The sequence below is a fragment of the Sinocyclocheilus anshuiensis genome, unplaced genomic scaffold (genome assembly GCF_001515605.1).
Source record: "Sinocyclocheilus anshuiensis isolate Anshui unplaced genomic scaffold, SAMN03320099.WGS_v1.1 scaffold702, whole genome shotgun sequence".
Classification (NCBI taxonomy): domain Eukaryota; kingdom Metazoa; phylum Chordata; class Actinopteri; order Cypriniformes; family Cyprinidae; genus Sinocyclocheilus; species Sinocyclocheilus anshuiensis.
In genome coordinates, this window is record NW_015548184.1 from 496,294 (window position 1) to 513,508 (window position 17,215).

A 17,215-nucleotide genomic window follows, 5' to 3' on the forward strand; every position below is an offset into this window, starting at 1 on the left:
ACACACACACACACACACACACACACACATACATACATATATATATATATATATATATATATATATATAGTATATAAAACACTAATTTTCTCTCGTTTTTGTTTAGTTTAAGTACTAAAATAACTAAGACTAAAACCGAAAATTTATATAGATATACATATAATAAATACAACAAAAACACTAAAATATTACAATTAAAATGAAACCAGAAAATATAAAAATAAAATCTAATTTAAAATATTAATAGAAACTATAATAGTAGATCATTGATAACAGTGACACACTGCTTTATGTATATTTGCTCAATAATTTTTTCCAACTTGTTTGTGCTGAAGTTGGGCTGAAGTTTGGGCAAGGTTGATGGGGGCTGGAATATAATTCTGAAATAATTCTGAAAAAAAAAAAAACATCAATTTGAGTAACAAAATGCAAAATTTAAACTTATTTCTATATGTTTTCCACTGTGTTACATCCCAACCCACCTGTTTTAATTCACACTGGTAGTGGGGCTGGTTGTAATGGCAGCACATTTACATTTATTCATTTTAGCAGACGCTTTTATCCAAATCGACTCACAATTGAGGAATACAACAAGTGATTCATCTTAAAGAGGCAAATAAACACAGGAAGTGCTCGTAATACAAAGTTTCAGGCATTGTTCGGGGCAGCGTTTCCCAAAAGCTTCGTAAGCCTAGGAAGTTCGTAAAAACGATCGTACGACTGATCTTAATATTACGGTCTGTTTCCCAAAATCATCGTAACTTAAGTAGCACTTGAAAATCATCGTAGATCTACGAGTGCTCTGGAGTAATCGTAAAGCCTTAAGTGCATCGTAAAGGCGGGCGTACACGGTGCGATTCTGAAGGTCGGAACGCCGTGAGCTCTGGCACATGTCACGATTGAGTTTATCCGAAAATCGTACGGAGGCAGTCACACACGACACGAATTTACTACAATTTTACAAACTCTGACATAAGCATTACGTTTCGCGCCATTCATAAAAGATATGGATTCTGAGGACGAAAGACCATGCGAGCATCTGCGATTTTCTCCCGGGAGAGCGGGGCACAAAGTAACACTTGTTGACTTTCTCAAATTGTGTAAATCCACATGGGGTTCAGAGTATAATTTTTTTATCCACAGTAATTTCACACTTGTCTAGAACAAATATGTCGCTTTGTTTCATAATTACAATGTATACGTTTTTCTTTATTTACCCTCAAAAATGGAAGTGAATTGTCACAACATGCCCCGTAGGTGGGGTACATTGTAACAGCTGAGGGGCACGTTGTAATTTAAGAATTAAAAATAATCTGATTTTGGAGTTTGACAATGAATGCGTTGCAATCATGCTTGAGACGGCCCACATAAACGAGCCTAAATGCTTTACATGTCTTGAAATAATAATTTCTTAACATTAAACATTGACTGTCAGTCTTTATTCACCTGCTTCTCGTTGTTTATCATTCAAATTTATTAAAGTAAATAGTGTGAATTTCATCGCTAATGTCATAGAATAGTACAGCAGGGCACATTGTAACGCAGTGTTACAACATGCCCCATCTGCGCAACTGGAATTTAAAACCGGTTACTGTCTTCTGATAGTTAGCGAAGCATTAAAAAATAATTTAAACTGATAAATAACAGATTGGAGATTAAAATAATAGCAGATTTGTCTCATTTTAAATGAGAATTAAAAACTGAGATGAAAAATTGACTTAAGCCAGAAATATAATTTTACTATGGTAAAATAAATGTTCAGCGATATCTTCAAAAGACTTTTGAATTTTGGCGCACTTTTTTTCTCTATATAATGTTGATATGGTAACTAGTAAATGCTGTAAATTTGGTTATGCTAGCATGTGTGGGAATATTTAAACCACGTGTGTTACAGTTTACCCCGCGTTACTTTGTGCCCCGCGCTCCCCCTACAATTACGAGCCATTCTATAAGGTGACATTTCAGCACTTGACAAACGGATAGCGACTCCTAAGTATCACTTAAAGTACGGCTACGTGCGATTATGTTAAGTGCATTTTTGGGAAACGCACGTGAAACAATAACGAACGATCGTAAATTGACTCGTAGAAAACGCTCTTAAACTGCCCAGATTAGTACAAACTAGACGGGAGGATTAAGGAAAGAGAAAGCAAAGTTGTTGTTGTTGTTGTTGTTTTATTTAAGATGAAGTCAAATGGTCATGAAAGAGATGAGTTTTCAGGTGTCGCTGAAAATCAGCACTCTTTGCACATTTAAGGAATCACAAATTTTAAAAATCCTGAAAGTTTACTCACCCTAATGTCATCCATGTAGGTGAGTTTATTTCTTCATTGAAACAGATTTGGATAAATTTAGCATTACATCACTTGCTCACCAATAGATCATTTGTAGTGAATGGGTGCCGTCAGAATGAGAGTCCAAACAGCTGATAAAAACATAACGATAATCCACAAGTAATCTACAAGACTCTAGTTCATCAGTTAATGTATTGTGAAGCCAAAAGGCTGCGTTTTTGTAAGCAACAAATCCATCAAGGCATTTTAACTTTACTTTGCTTCTGGCTAAAATACAAGTCCGTAATCCATAATAACATCTCCCCATTGAAAAAGCTGTTGTCCCTTCACATCAGAATCCACCAACATATTTGTTTAGAATTGCTTTAGACTGTTTTTGCTTGTAAACAGTGATTGATCTGTGCACATTTCTCTCCTGATTTTGATGAGATACTTTTTCAAGAGACAAAGCTACAGTACATTATGGTTTAGTTGGAATCAATGGTTTGAAGTTAAAAACACCTGAATGATGGATTTATTTATCACAAACAAACATTATTTGAGAATTGTTCTGATGTTTGTATCAGTAGTTTGAACTCTCATTCTGACGGCACCCATTCACTGTAGAGGATCCATTAGTGAGCAAGTGATATAATGCTAAATGTCTCCAAATCTGTTCAAATAAAAAAAATTAACTTATCTACATCAACACCTTAGATGGCCTGAGAGGGTGAGAAAGTTTTTAACAAATATTCATTTTTGGGTGAACTATTCATTTATATTCCTAATATTGCAACAAATCAAATCAAATAAAAACCTGTAAGGCTACAGATGTTAAAGCAGAAAGTGTTACAACCATTGCCACTCACCCCATATCAATAACAAAGGGCAACCTCCTAAACATTGAGGCTGTCAGTTTGGCCTAACAGCACAGCGTTTTGCAGCTAAAGTTCTCTGATTGGCTGTTGCCCCACCTAATAGAAAGGCTGAATACCGTCTGTTCAGTCAAGCTGTCAACCCTCAACACAAATAAAAACACCCAGGGCAAATCAAAATTAGTGATATTAGAAAAATACTGCAATGGCTGCAATAAAAATGCCTAAATTTCAAAACACAAAAGCAGTATATGCAAAACCACATTCAAATCTAGAGAAACTTTCCGAAACATGTTGATTGTCAGATTTCCAGTTTTGCAAATAGCAGCATAGCCCACCTGGCAACGTCTCTGACAAGCAGATGGGTTCAGAATTATATTTCATTAAAACACAAACAGACCAGAGGGTGCCCCCACGATTCTTTTCCCATGGCACGTGTGTCTTGGCTACACGACAGGAACAGGGTTTCACAAAGAGTAGATTTCTATATCAGGATTTCCAGTGGATGTATTCCCTCCCGCAATTAGAGCACAGTCTATGGGTAACAGTCTGTGACCCCGCGTCTGACCCATCGTTTGGCCAGTCTCCATCAAGGTCCAAATGGCCAACAGCTCAAGCATGCACTGACCAGCATGTACTTTGGCTACCAGCTGAAAAAGTCACCTATCACTTGCAGGACTGCGGTCTGGTGACAGAGGGACTACATTAATCTTATTTGTCATAAGCAGTCTCTTGGGAGAGGAACGAGCCAGCCTGGGACTCAGTAAAGCCTCTTTATCTCACCCAATCATGAAAACAGACCCAAACACACACACACACACACACATACACACACACAGCCCTATCTCTGGCTGGCAGTCTGGAGCACTAATTAGATGTGATAGTTAAAGAGACTGAAAATGGGGACAAAAGCCACATTATGCAAATGGTGTTTGATTTTTGCCCATTCTCTCCTCCATCTCTCGCTTTCTTTCGCTCTCTGCCTCTTTCTCTTTTTCGCACTGTGTACCCAACTTGTGAAAGGAAGGAGAAAAAAGAGAAAGGGAGAATTTTGTGCCATGCTGGCCTCAGTGTGTGCCCTTCCATGTGTGAAGACTCAGCTGAGTAGGTCCGATAATTGGACACTTTGGCTGAAGATAGTTTCATAATGGAGAGGCTTGTCATTGTACTGTATGAGAGTGTGTTTGTGAGTATGTGTGGGTGCGAGAGGCTTTTTAGGCATAAGACACAGGAGATTTTACTGAACGGGTTCAGCAAAATCATGCTGCAAAAAACATGAGGTATGGGGGACTGTGGTTTCAGATTAAAAAAAAAAGCAGCATAACAAGAGAGGAATGTTTCGCGTTACACTATAAAACATGGCAGATATGCTATACTTCAAGAATAAGTCATTTCGAACAACTTTACGTTGCATTTTTATGCATTTAGCAGACACTTTTATATAAATATATACACAAACACACTTGACTTTATATCAGTTCATGCATTCATCAAATCAAAACTACACTGTAAAATCTAATTAGTTGGGCTTACTTAAAAAAAGCATGCAAACCGATTGCCTTGAAAAAACTAAGTAAAGTGAAATAGGAATAGTATGTTGCACTGAAAAATGCTTAGTTAGTATAGTTTACTTACACGAGAGTTCTAGTAACTAAAAAAGAACTGTAGGGGGTACTTGATCCTTTCATTTAGGTTTACTCGTGACTTAGTATAGCTACTCACTGACTCCCAGAGTGCATTGCGGCATGAATAAATTATACAGTTGCTTTGTTTTACAGTTGTTGATTTTATTTAGCAATTTTATTTGCTGTCTTGTGTCAGTAGTAGCACATCAAAAAGAGCAAATAAAATGGTTATTGTTACAAGTAATGAAAATAAATGAACTTGAATTGTTACCATTGTTGTGATTCACGTGCTGAATGTTTAAGTCTGTGCGTGACATTAGCATATTACCACACACTAGTTAAGGATTATATAAACTCACATAAAAGCATCTCACGGTATTTGTGAAAAAAGAAAATTGATAAAGTTAATTAATAAACAAACACAATAAATGCACTAATTCTTTAATTAGAAGCTACGACATTTTCTAAACGCAACCTATTAATTACTTTTCTTCCTTTGAAATCAAATAACTCTGACTTCATAATGCATTACTGCATCAACAAAAAGATAATTATAGTAACTTGACAAAGTTCCAAGTGCCCAACCAAAGGGAACGCTAATCACTATAATGGTGAGTTAAAAAAACAACACATTTTAGGAAAATCAACATCAATTGAACACTGACATTGCTAGCACCAATTTCATCCTAAAAAATTAGGGACACACTGATATAAAATTTCTGGCCGATACAGATAATTATGTTAATAATATTTAAAATATTTATATAAATATGAATTATGATGCAATAGCCATCATCATTATTATTATTATTATTGTTGTTGTTGATGTTGTTGTTTTTGTCATTGTCATTGTCATTAAATAATATTTAATATAATACAAATATTTATTAAAATAATTTCTTAAATTCTAAAATAAATATAAATATAATAAATATTAAATAAATTATTATTGAATTAATCAATTATTAAATTATTTCTATATATATACATATATAGTATTTGACCAAAATATATACTAAAAATAAAAAGGTTTAAAATGTTACTTTTAAATTTTAAATAATAAAACATTAAAATAATGTTAAAATAACTGAATACATTAATAATAAATAATATATATCAATAATATAATTTATTAAGTAATAATGTTGCATAAGTAATAATGAATAAATTATAACTAAACTATTTAATCAATAATTTCATTTTAGAATAATTTATATAAACGGGATATATATAATTTAGCCATCACATTTTTAAATTAAAAAGTCTAACATCTGTACCAATAACCGATATGCTACCAATATATTGTGCTTCCCCACTGAAACCTCATGACATTATCCACACTCTTTGCTAATAAGACCCATGAAAATGTCTTTTATTTACTCTTCAGAACAAGCTTTGGGTATGTCCCCATCGCCCTCTGCGTTTGACCTATTAAAGCTCACCAGCGCAGAAAGCTGATTATGCGTGCACTGCACCATTGTTTCATCATATGAATGAATCAGGCCGGCCACTGTGAATGGCTGAGCATAATGTACTAACATACAGCAGACAATGACCTTATAATTAACAGATCATGATGAAAAGAATAGACAGAGAGGAAAGTAGAGGGGAGGGAACGGAGGCATTTGAAAATAGACATGACTTGGCAGGGAACTCTAACCCTGCAGACAAAAAGTACAAGGTCAAATTAATTAATCTGATTAGCATGTTTATTCTGAATCCATTCCCCCAAGTGCAAGACCCTTTCTCACCCAACAAAACCAACCATCCTGCACTCACTGATGGAAGATAATCAGCCAAAGAGTTGAAGGGAAGAAAGCTATTCACGAGTACACAGAGAGAAAGATTTCCCTAATATCCAAGAACTGTGCGCCAATGATCCTACAGATGAATCTCTGTGTTTGTGTGTGTAATTGTGAAGTTTATCGTCTCTCTGTTGGAGTCTGAGAGCAGGGCCTTCTTTGCTCTTAAGCATGAAGTCTGGAAGAGATAATTAGTTCATCTGACTCCATTCAGTACACTGGCAGACGGTCTATGAGTTGGCATTGCTGCACTGCCTTATTACAGAGAAGACACGGGACTAATACTTATAGCGGTCGCTGCACGAATTAGGACAGGAAAAAGTATTTTAATATTCACTTTAACTTCAACATTTCAAATGCCTCTAAACTACTGTAGGTATGAGCAAACTCTATAAAGACACTTCTTGTTAGTGTTTTTCCAATAAAATGACTTCACCTGCTTGTCCTAACCATGAATACGTGACAAGCAATACAAACTCTTTCATATTAATCTAAACTATTGAAAATCCTGCTTCTTCTAACTGTATATTAAAATTCATATGTCCTGATTGGCTGTGATTGTGTTGCATCATGCAGATTTTTCACTGTCAGTGTGGAAAGACAAATTACTTGAGGTTAAACATTTGCCGCATGGTGAAAGCACAGTGTAAGAACATGCTTTTACTATTTTGTTGCGAAAAAAGATGATATATCAAAAACTGGACAGATTAAATGTATTCGTTCCGCTGCCTTTGCCCAGGATGTCAAAGTAATTCAGAGAGTATTAAGAATTTCTTTAAAGGATGGTTCATCAAAAAATTCAAATGTATAAAATATAAAATGTATTTAAAAATGAAAAATAATTTACTCCCCCTCATGTCATTCTTTTTTTCCGCTGAACACAAAAGAAGATATTTTGAAGAATGTTAATTTTTTTGACAATGGAAGTCAATGGGAACTGAAATGGTTTAGTTACCAACATTCTTCAAAATATATTTTTTACTGTTCCACAGAAGAAAATAAGTCATAGAGGTTTGGAAAGACATGAGGGAGCACAAATTATGACAGAATTTTCATTTTTGTGTGGTCTATCCCTTTAAAGAATCTACTAAATACTTGCACATCAATCTCTTTGTCTCTCTCTCTGTGGTCCTCTCTGGCTGAGAAAGATTGGGCCAAAAAAAAAAAAAAAACCAATTATCCTCTAAGAAAATCTCATTATCCTCTAAGTGCGTGATGGAGACTATAAGTGCAGTGAGGTAGACATCAGATGGAGAAGAATGAGGCAGCTGAGCTCTCTTCCACAGATAACCCCTCTCTGAGATTGATAGCAGGACAGACTTGATGCCATATTGGTGTGGACTGGCTTTGTGATGTTTATCTCGAGGGAGAGGATCATCACATCAAGGTTAACACAAGATGAACAGTTTATGGGCAGTAAAGACAAACCCTGAGTTCAACTGCAGGTGTGGCAGAGCTCAGTGTGCTTGTGTGTGAGGACTACAGGCAAAGACTCTGATCTGAAATCAATTCCTGAGTGACTGTCACAACAGTCACAGATACCGTACTGTATGTGCATGATGGAATCAACTAAATATGTAATTTGTTGACTTTAGCTTTCTAATGGTCTAAAGTAAGACCATATTCAAATTTTGATCAGTCACAAAGTTAGACATCATCATCTTTGCATGCTTGTTTATTACATACTTAACTTTGCTGATTTAGTTCTGTCTATTATGATATCAGATTGTACGGCATAACTCAAAGTGAAATCTTAGTAAAATCAAGACAGACTGTATCAGTTGTGTCAAGTTCTGACATCCTTACTATTAAAATGTAAACAATGCCACACAAACCTAAGCAAGCCCTTGTGCTAATGTTAGCAACATCTGGCTTAGATCAAAATGTGTTAAAGTTAAAAGGGTAGTTCACAAAAAAAATGTAAAATCCTGTCATTAATTACTCACCCTTATGTCATTCCAAACCTGTAAGACCTTCGTTCATCTTCGGAACACAAATTAAGATATTTTTGTACTCCTGTGAAAGCACATCGAAGACTGACACAGAAAGTTATTGAATAAAGTTGTTGAATGAAGTCTCTTTTTTTTTTCTTTACATACAAAAAGTATTCTCGTAGCTTGATCAAATTAAGGTTAAACGACGTGATGATGTCACATGGACTATTTTAACGATGTCCTTACTATCTTTCTGGGCCTTGATAGTGGTAGTTGCATTATGCAGGGTCAGAAAGCTCTCAGATTTCATCAAAAATATCTTAATTTGTGTTCCGAAGATGAACAAAGTTCTTACGGGTTTGGAACGACATGAAGGTGAGTAATTAATGACAGAATTTTCATTTTTGGTTGAACTATCCCTTTAATGATGTGTTATGTTATACTGTATGTTATATGTTATGCATATGTGGAATAAGCAGAGAGATACAGCTTTTTTAACACACTGGTTCTCTGAGAAGGCTGAGAACCAATGACTTAACATAAACTGAAAATAATGATAAATTAATATTTACTCCAGTCAAAAATACTACTTTAAATTCCACCAATAAAACCAAATTTTCAGTCATATTAGATAAAAATAGCCTTTTAATATGACAATTGCAGGTTACAGTGTATTTTATGTTTGAATGCATAAAATCTAAAATTTAGAGATAATTGAGAATAAGTCAAGAGATTCTGCCTGGATCTATTATTGTATCACGCCTGGTAACTAAAAGAATGTTTGATTCATGTAAGAGGTGATCCATGAGCTATCGCTGCTGTGCCCTTCAGCCAGACACTTAACCTCAGGTTGCTCCAGTGGGATTGTTCCTGTAATGTGTCACTTTTAAAGCACCTGCTAAATGACTACTTACTATCGTGAACGTTACAATCACAGAGTTTTCTGTCATAGTTACATACAGTATATGTGTGTGTGTTTCTGTGACACAAAGGCCATTCCAAACCACAAAGAGAGGCTTGTATTGAAAGGCCACGGCTTTCTGACTGTGAGATTGTAATGCTGTGGCGAGACACTGCCCCCACTGTCATAAACATTTAACGTTTGGACTGAAATCGCATGCTGAGTTTCTCACTCCTCGATTCCCTTGATTAACGATTGGCTTGATTAAAGCTAGACTATGATGAACAAACAGAGGTGCTGTTCAGAGCGCTGTTTACGCGCACACTGTGAATCTGGATGGCAAAATCAGTCAAGATAATGAACAGAAAAACACTGGGCTGATAATTAAATGCTAAGACAGCTCAACACAGCCACATCTTTCCCTCAGTAGCCGTATTTCAAAAGCTCTGCGTCTCGCGGCCTGGATATTTTCTTTTTAATCATCAGTGAATCACAAGAGCTTTTTGGGAATGTACGAGATTTCGAAACAGATTAAAAATGAATTAGTTGAGGCAATTAATCAAAATTATAAACATCTGTGTACATCTTATAAACCCATTTAACCTTGATAAGGTTTTAAAAGGTGTGTTATAATTAGATGCGCCGCATGTCATTACTCGGTTTAGAGGTGCGGTGTAAAAGTTGGGCTCTTATCAGCAGAGCGAATGATTAAATGGGCTCTCTCTGTTAGGGCGTGGTTATCTAACAGCCTCCCATAGTGCACCAGTATGCTTGTGAGCACCTTTATTCCAGATGGTGCAGGGTGACACACACACACACACAGAGAGAGAGAGAGAGAGAGAGAGACAACTGTTTGTTCCATTCACTGTGCATTGCTATATAAAGAAAGATAATTGTGGAGCTTTGACAGATGTTAAGTAATTATTACAGATGGACACAAATGGAATTTCATTACATGATGATGCTTCCTCAAATACCACAACAAAACCTGCACAACATCTCAAGCAATGACTTTAAATGCAGTTAAATGTGTCTGACGATCAGCACATCATGAGCTGGCTACATTTGAGTACTTTGTATTGGATCAACCTCAGCCCAGTGAATATATTCAAAATAAGTTGTCAAAAAGAATGGCAGATATAAGTATTTGATTTCAGTTCACAAGCTTGATTTAGATTAATTTGCATATATTTCAGTTATAATTTTCATTTTGCTTACATATAAAAGATATTCAATAATTATGCTGTATCTCTGACTCATTCAAACCAGTAACATGTCCGTGAATTAATAATTAACTGACTCATAAGAGTCATAGCCACACTATGTTTCTGATTCACTAAAAAGAACCAGTTCATAAGAGTCATTTGTTTCTGAATCAGACTACACTGGGCACATAATTATGTTTATTGCACGTAAAAAAAAAATTTTTTTTTTACATTTTTGCCAATATTTCCTGGTACACAATCTTTTCATTTTACAGTAAAGGATAGACTATTGTTTAAAAGTTTTGTGTTGATAAGACTATGTTTTGAAAGAAGTTTCTTATGCTTATCAATGCTGAATTTATTTGATCAAGAAATTATCACAGATCAGTTGTGTTGCTTAACATTTTTAGGGAAAGCATCGTACATTTTTTAGGATTCTTTGAATAGTATAAAGTTAATGTAACACTTTCTATGAAGCCCGTATTTATAATACATTATAAGGGTATTCTTAAGGCATTATAATGAATACATAATGCATTATTAAAAAACGTATAATATGTTATATCAACTCATGAATAATCATAACAACAGTTATAATACATCATAATACTTACGTATTTGTGGTTATAAGTTTAAGAGTATGATTATTTATAACACACAATGAACACCATATTAAATCTACTTCATTTACAGAATAATGGACTGTATCATATCTTGACATTGTTTATTTAAGATCTGCACAGTATCTTACTACAGCTTGTGAGTGGTTAGATGTTGAGTGTTTCCTGTGGAGCTAATGTTAATTAATTGATGTGAGCTTTATACTCCAACTGAAAAATTGCAATGTTTTATATGGGTACATTTTATTTTGATGGTCCCCTTAATCAATCGACAATAAGCAACTTTGCAACTACATGCCAACTAACTCTCATTAAAGTATTAGTATGCTCAAGAATGGTAGAATCTAGTATGGTAGAATAAGTTGACGTACTTGCAAAGACACTTATAGTCAGTTTATCTGTTGGTTGACCATCAAAATAAAGTGTTAGCAAATATTTACAGTAGCAGACATACTAATACTCTAATGACCGCTAGTTGATATGTAGTTGATATGAGTCACTTATCAACAGCTGTTTAAAGGGTACCATCAAAATAATCAAACGTTTACCAAGAAAGTGTTACCCTTAATTTTATTTAATTAAAAGTAATGCTATTTAATTGATTTAATTAAAGTTAATTATAAAGTTAAAATTAATAGTAAAAAAAACTGAAATCTGTTTTTCTTTTTTTTTTGGTAACAACGTCACTTTTGACTTATTTCATGTAAGGCATCTACTGTAATGGATTTGGATTGTAAACTGCTGCCTAAGACTTTTACCCTGACTGCTTCTTCAATGAAGTCACGAGCACAGATAAGATGAGAACATCTCAGCATACAAACAACTCTTTCACCCTCTATTTCCACAAGAGGTCACATCGCTAATATGAAGTGTCTCATAGTGTTTGTGTTTGTCTGTGTGTAAACTATCATCAACAACAGCATGCACCATTTCCAGATGAAAACAATCCTGTCTGTCTGACCCTGGGCGATTAGGTAAAAGAAAGGATGACACAGGCCTACAAAAGTCAATGAAATGTCACCATCAGTGGCTATAAGCCTCCTGTGTCTTCCCAGCATCTAAACAGGGTTACATTAACAGCACTGATTAACATAAGTGTCAGTAGAAATGTGCCGAAGAGCATCTTAATGATTTTTAAATGGATTTGTGGAGGAAGCAGCAGGTTTTAAACAGCTCTGGTGATAAGAATCAGCTGGAAGGAGTAAAGACTTTTACTTTGGAGATCTATTAACAAAATAGTGAGTAAACAAGGGACATACTGTATGAAATGAATGCATGTCCATTTTCACAGCTCAAAAAAAATATTACAGAAAATGTTCAGGGTTGATACTTCATGACTTTCAAATATAACTTATTATATGACTTCAACTAACATACACATTATTGCACATTGTATTTTTCAACAACAGGTTTGCTGTCGTCAAAGAAAAAGCAATAATATTAGTTGCCACAATATTATACATTATTATTGGTTAATATTACATATTGGCCAGCTGGGTTTTAATTAAGTCAGGGAATAAAAGCTAAATTATATTATAGAATTTTGATAATTTACTACCATTATTTTTAGACATACATTATGGGGTCTCTAGTACATCAAACATTAAAATAATAAAGTAACATCAGCATAAAATGAGTGTTAAAAATACTTGGAGTTGTCAGAGTTACCTAATACACATACTTGTTTATATTCTTGCCATAGCTTAACAATCGATAATGCAAGATAAACAAGCAAATTGCTGTAAGTAACCCCAACAAGTCAAGGCTGAGTCAATTGTTCAGCCTCTGAGTGCATCTGAGTAATCATAAGTTCTGAAGCGTTCAATAATTCACAATGAGTCTACAATAATAATAAGGATATAGCAGAGTGAAGAGGTGCTCTCACTCTTACTTTTATTTCACTTTCTCTTTGTGTCCTCGTATTCTTAGGCCTGAGAAACAGGGTTGTGAATGTTATTGTGAACTTGCCTCGACTCTATACAGGGTCTTCTTTACCTCAGTGGCTTCAATGAATATACAGCCCTCCAGAAGACACTGTTTATTTTGTTTCACTTCAATGGGTTCTTGTTGTCTTTCTTCTCAGTCTCTATATGCTAGACAAAAACACACCGGTGAAGATCCACTTTGCTTTCAGCAACTACAATGCTGACCTAGCTTTCTCTCAAATGTAAACACACTCTACTGTACTTCAGAATTAATCTCAGTTTGTATTTTTACCAACAGGTGGGAGATATGAAATAGCAGGTGTATGCTTGCTGTGGGTGTAACTAAACTGTAAAGGTCTCAGTGCTGGCGGTCAGATATTCATTTTTTTTTTTAATCTTAGCAGCTTTTGTTGATATTTATGAGCATAAAATAGGTTTTATTCAGTGTGAAACGCCCAGTTATTTCACTGACTGAAACTTAGAAACTTTCTAATATATTTTTTTAAAGAAAACTTTTATTTAGCAGCACAACTATTTTCAACATTGATCATAAAAAATTCTTCTTGAACACCAAATCAGCATATTAGTTTGATTTCTGAAGAATTATGTAACACTGAAGACTAGAGTAATGGCTGCTGAAAATTCAGTTTTGCCATCAAATGAATGAATTTAATGTAAAATGTATTCAAATAGAAAACAGTTATTTTACATTCTAGTAATATTTCACAACATTGCTGGTTTTACTGTGTTTTTTATTAAATAAACGTTGTCCTGGTAAGCATAAAAAACACTTAAAAAAAACATACTGACCCCAAACCTTTGAACTGTAGGGTATGCATACATCATTTCAGAATGTTGTTAAAATAAACAGTAAATAAGATTAAAGAATACATTTGTGTAAAGAAAATTCTAGTGATAATCTCTGATTACAGCTAAAATATTGCGGTTTTTAAAAATAATTGCAGGTAAAAGTGTAGGAAATATTTGGTCTGATGTCTTAAAAACATTTCACTTATAGTGCTTCACGTTCACTGAATGCAATCACATCAAACCTTCTCTGGGCTAGGAAGACAAACTACATCACATTATCATGCAAAACAGACAACACAGAGGGCAGAATCAAAATCACACAATCAGAAGTCACCTTCCTGCCATGTGCATTGACTACAGGTGGCTTAATCTGTAAAGCACAAGCTAATTATCAGGATTCCGGTCACACGGATCGGATGCACCGGAGGATCTCCTAAGGAACAGGGCGGCACTGCACATATTAATGCAACGTACATGTGACCTGTAGCACAGCAGGGGTGAAGGGGGTTGCAACATGCAGATTTCACTTGATTATGTAAAGCTTAGTGAGGTGATATGGATTAAGACTAGATTATTTAAATATCCCTTGGGGGCTGCATGGGGATGGGGGCATTTTAGTCAGCAAAGCTGAAAAGCAGATTTGATTGTGTGTTCGATGCTAAGGAAAGGACAACACTGTTAATTATGAATATTATACGTTACATCAAATTCTCATCTTTTGACTAACACCTTTTTAATACATAGCAAGACAAAAATCCATCTTTATATGCCAAAGCAGAGATAAATCTGTTCGTGTGGGCTGCTGAGACAAGCTTAAAACATTCTTGTCTCTTTATGGCCTTCATCCCTTTCTGCTACTCTAAACTGTACTTAAAATATTTTAATAAAAGATTAAAGGGAAATTCCACCCCAAAAATGACAATTCTTCCGTCACTCACCCTTCATGCCATTCCAAAGCTGTATGCATTTCTTTTACCTGGATAAATTCCCTTTGACTTCCACTATGTTTTTTTTTTTTGTCCATACAATGGAAGTCAGTGGGATATGAAACTTTTACCAACATTCCTCAAATATCTTATTTTACATTCCAAAAGTGACTAAATTATGATAGAAAATTATGATAGTTTTTTGTAGTTGGTCACCAGGTTTGCACACATCTCAGGAGGGATTTTTATCCACTCCTCTTTACAGATCCTTTCTAAATCCTTAAGGTTTCTTGGCTGTCGTTTGGCAACTCGAAGTTTCAGCTCCCTCCACAGATTTTCTATAGGATTGAGGTCTGGAGACTGGCTAGGCCACTCCATGACCTTAATGTGCTTCTTCTTGAGCCACTCCTTTGTTGCCTTGGTGGTATGTTTCGGGTCATTGTCATGCTGGAAGACCCATCCATGACCCATCTTCAGTGTTCTGGCTGAGGGAAGGAGGTTCTAGTCTAAGATTTTACAGTACATGGCCCCGTCCATTTGCCCCTCAATGCAGTGAAGTCGTCCTGTCCCCTTAGCAGAAAAAACAGCCCCAAAGCATAATATTTCCACCTCCGTGCTTGACTGTAGGGATGGTGTTCTTGGGGTCATAGTCGGGGGGATCTCGCGGGCGCTGCAGGATTTCAGTCTATTGCGGCGTAGTGTGTTACCAATATTTTGCTTGGTGAATGTGGTCCCACAACTGCCTTAAGATCATTAACAAGCTCCTCCCGTGTAGTTCGGGGCTGATCCCTTACCTTTCTCATGATCATCCTTACCCCATGAGGCAAGATCTTACACAGAGCTCCAGACCGAGGGCGATTGATGGTTGTTTTGTGTCTCTTCCATTTCCGAATAATCGCACCAACAGTTGTCTCCTTCTCACCAAGCTTCTTGCTGATGGTATTGTAGCCCATTCCAGCCTTGTGCAGATCTACAATCTTCTCTCTGACATCCTTTGACAGCTCTTTGGTCTTGCTCATGGTGGTGGGAGAGGTTGGAATGGAAGATACAGATTGTGTGGACAGGTGTATACACCTAACGAGCTGACATTAGGAGTAACTTCTTAAAGTTACAGGACTAATCTGTGTTCCACATGGGCACATAACCAATCTGTGGGAGCCAGAATTCTTGCTGGTTGGTAGGGGATCAAATACTTATTTCACTCACTGAAATGCCAATCAATTTCTAACCTTTATATAATGTGTTTTTTTCTGGATTTTTTGGTTGGTATTCTGTCTCTATCTGTTAAAATAAACCTACCATAAAAATTACAGACCTTTCATTTCTTTGTAAGTGGGCAAACTTACAAAATCAGCAGGGGATCAAATAAATATTTTCCCCACTGTATGACAGAATAAAGCTGTACAGTAAGCTTCTATCTGCTAATTGTATTAATCACTGTTTTAAAAAAAATCTAACAGCTTTTCAGGTCTACAAAAGCAGTGAATCTTAACTTCTCTGGTAAGCACATTTTAAGGCATTTTTATCCTCATGAATCCTTATTCTTTTATCCTTATTCCTAAAGATGCTTTACTGTAAGTACAGTAGCTCTGTAATGCTTAAAGTTTAATGCAACTATGCCTTAGGCAGCAAATCGTTCCAAGCGCTATCTATAGAATTCTTACAATATATTTCTGTAGGACGGCACATAAAAGCACATATTAAACTTGACACACTAATCTTTCATGAATGTAAGAACCTTTTTACACTCGTGTTCCAGGTAGATCCCTCATGAACTGGTTGTTCCTAACGGAGATCTCCAGCAAACTGAAGAAGCGTTATTGGTGCTACTCAGAATCCTATTCTCAAAAGGTGTCCTTGTTGTGATGGAGGTGGCTGTGGCTCAGAGAAAGAGGGTTTTTATTGGACCATGAGTGATTTCTGAGTCTCTTGATGAGCCTGAGAGGGTTATTTCCACAGTGTAGCCCATCAAGTTCTGGGTCACCATCTGGAGTGTACCTACACCCTCACAACCAGCCAAGGAGATTGCTCTTTATCTGCCTGTCTCCTCTCTCCCCCATCGCCTCTCTTTCCATTCTCCACCCCATTTTTTTTCTGCCCGCCTTACGGTTGCTTGACAGGGGAAGAAAGAAGGAAAAAGATGAGAGTAAAGCTAAATCTCACCCACGTCTCCCTGGACCAACCTGCTCCTTGTGGGGAGTCCAATATCATCATACCGTTTCAGTTGTGGGATTGATTTCAGCCGTTGGTCAAAAGCCCAAAACTTCCCAAGGGAGGGCATTTTCTCTGGTTTAATAAACAGGGATAGAATGCCAAAAT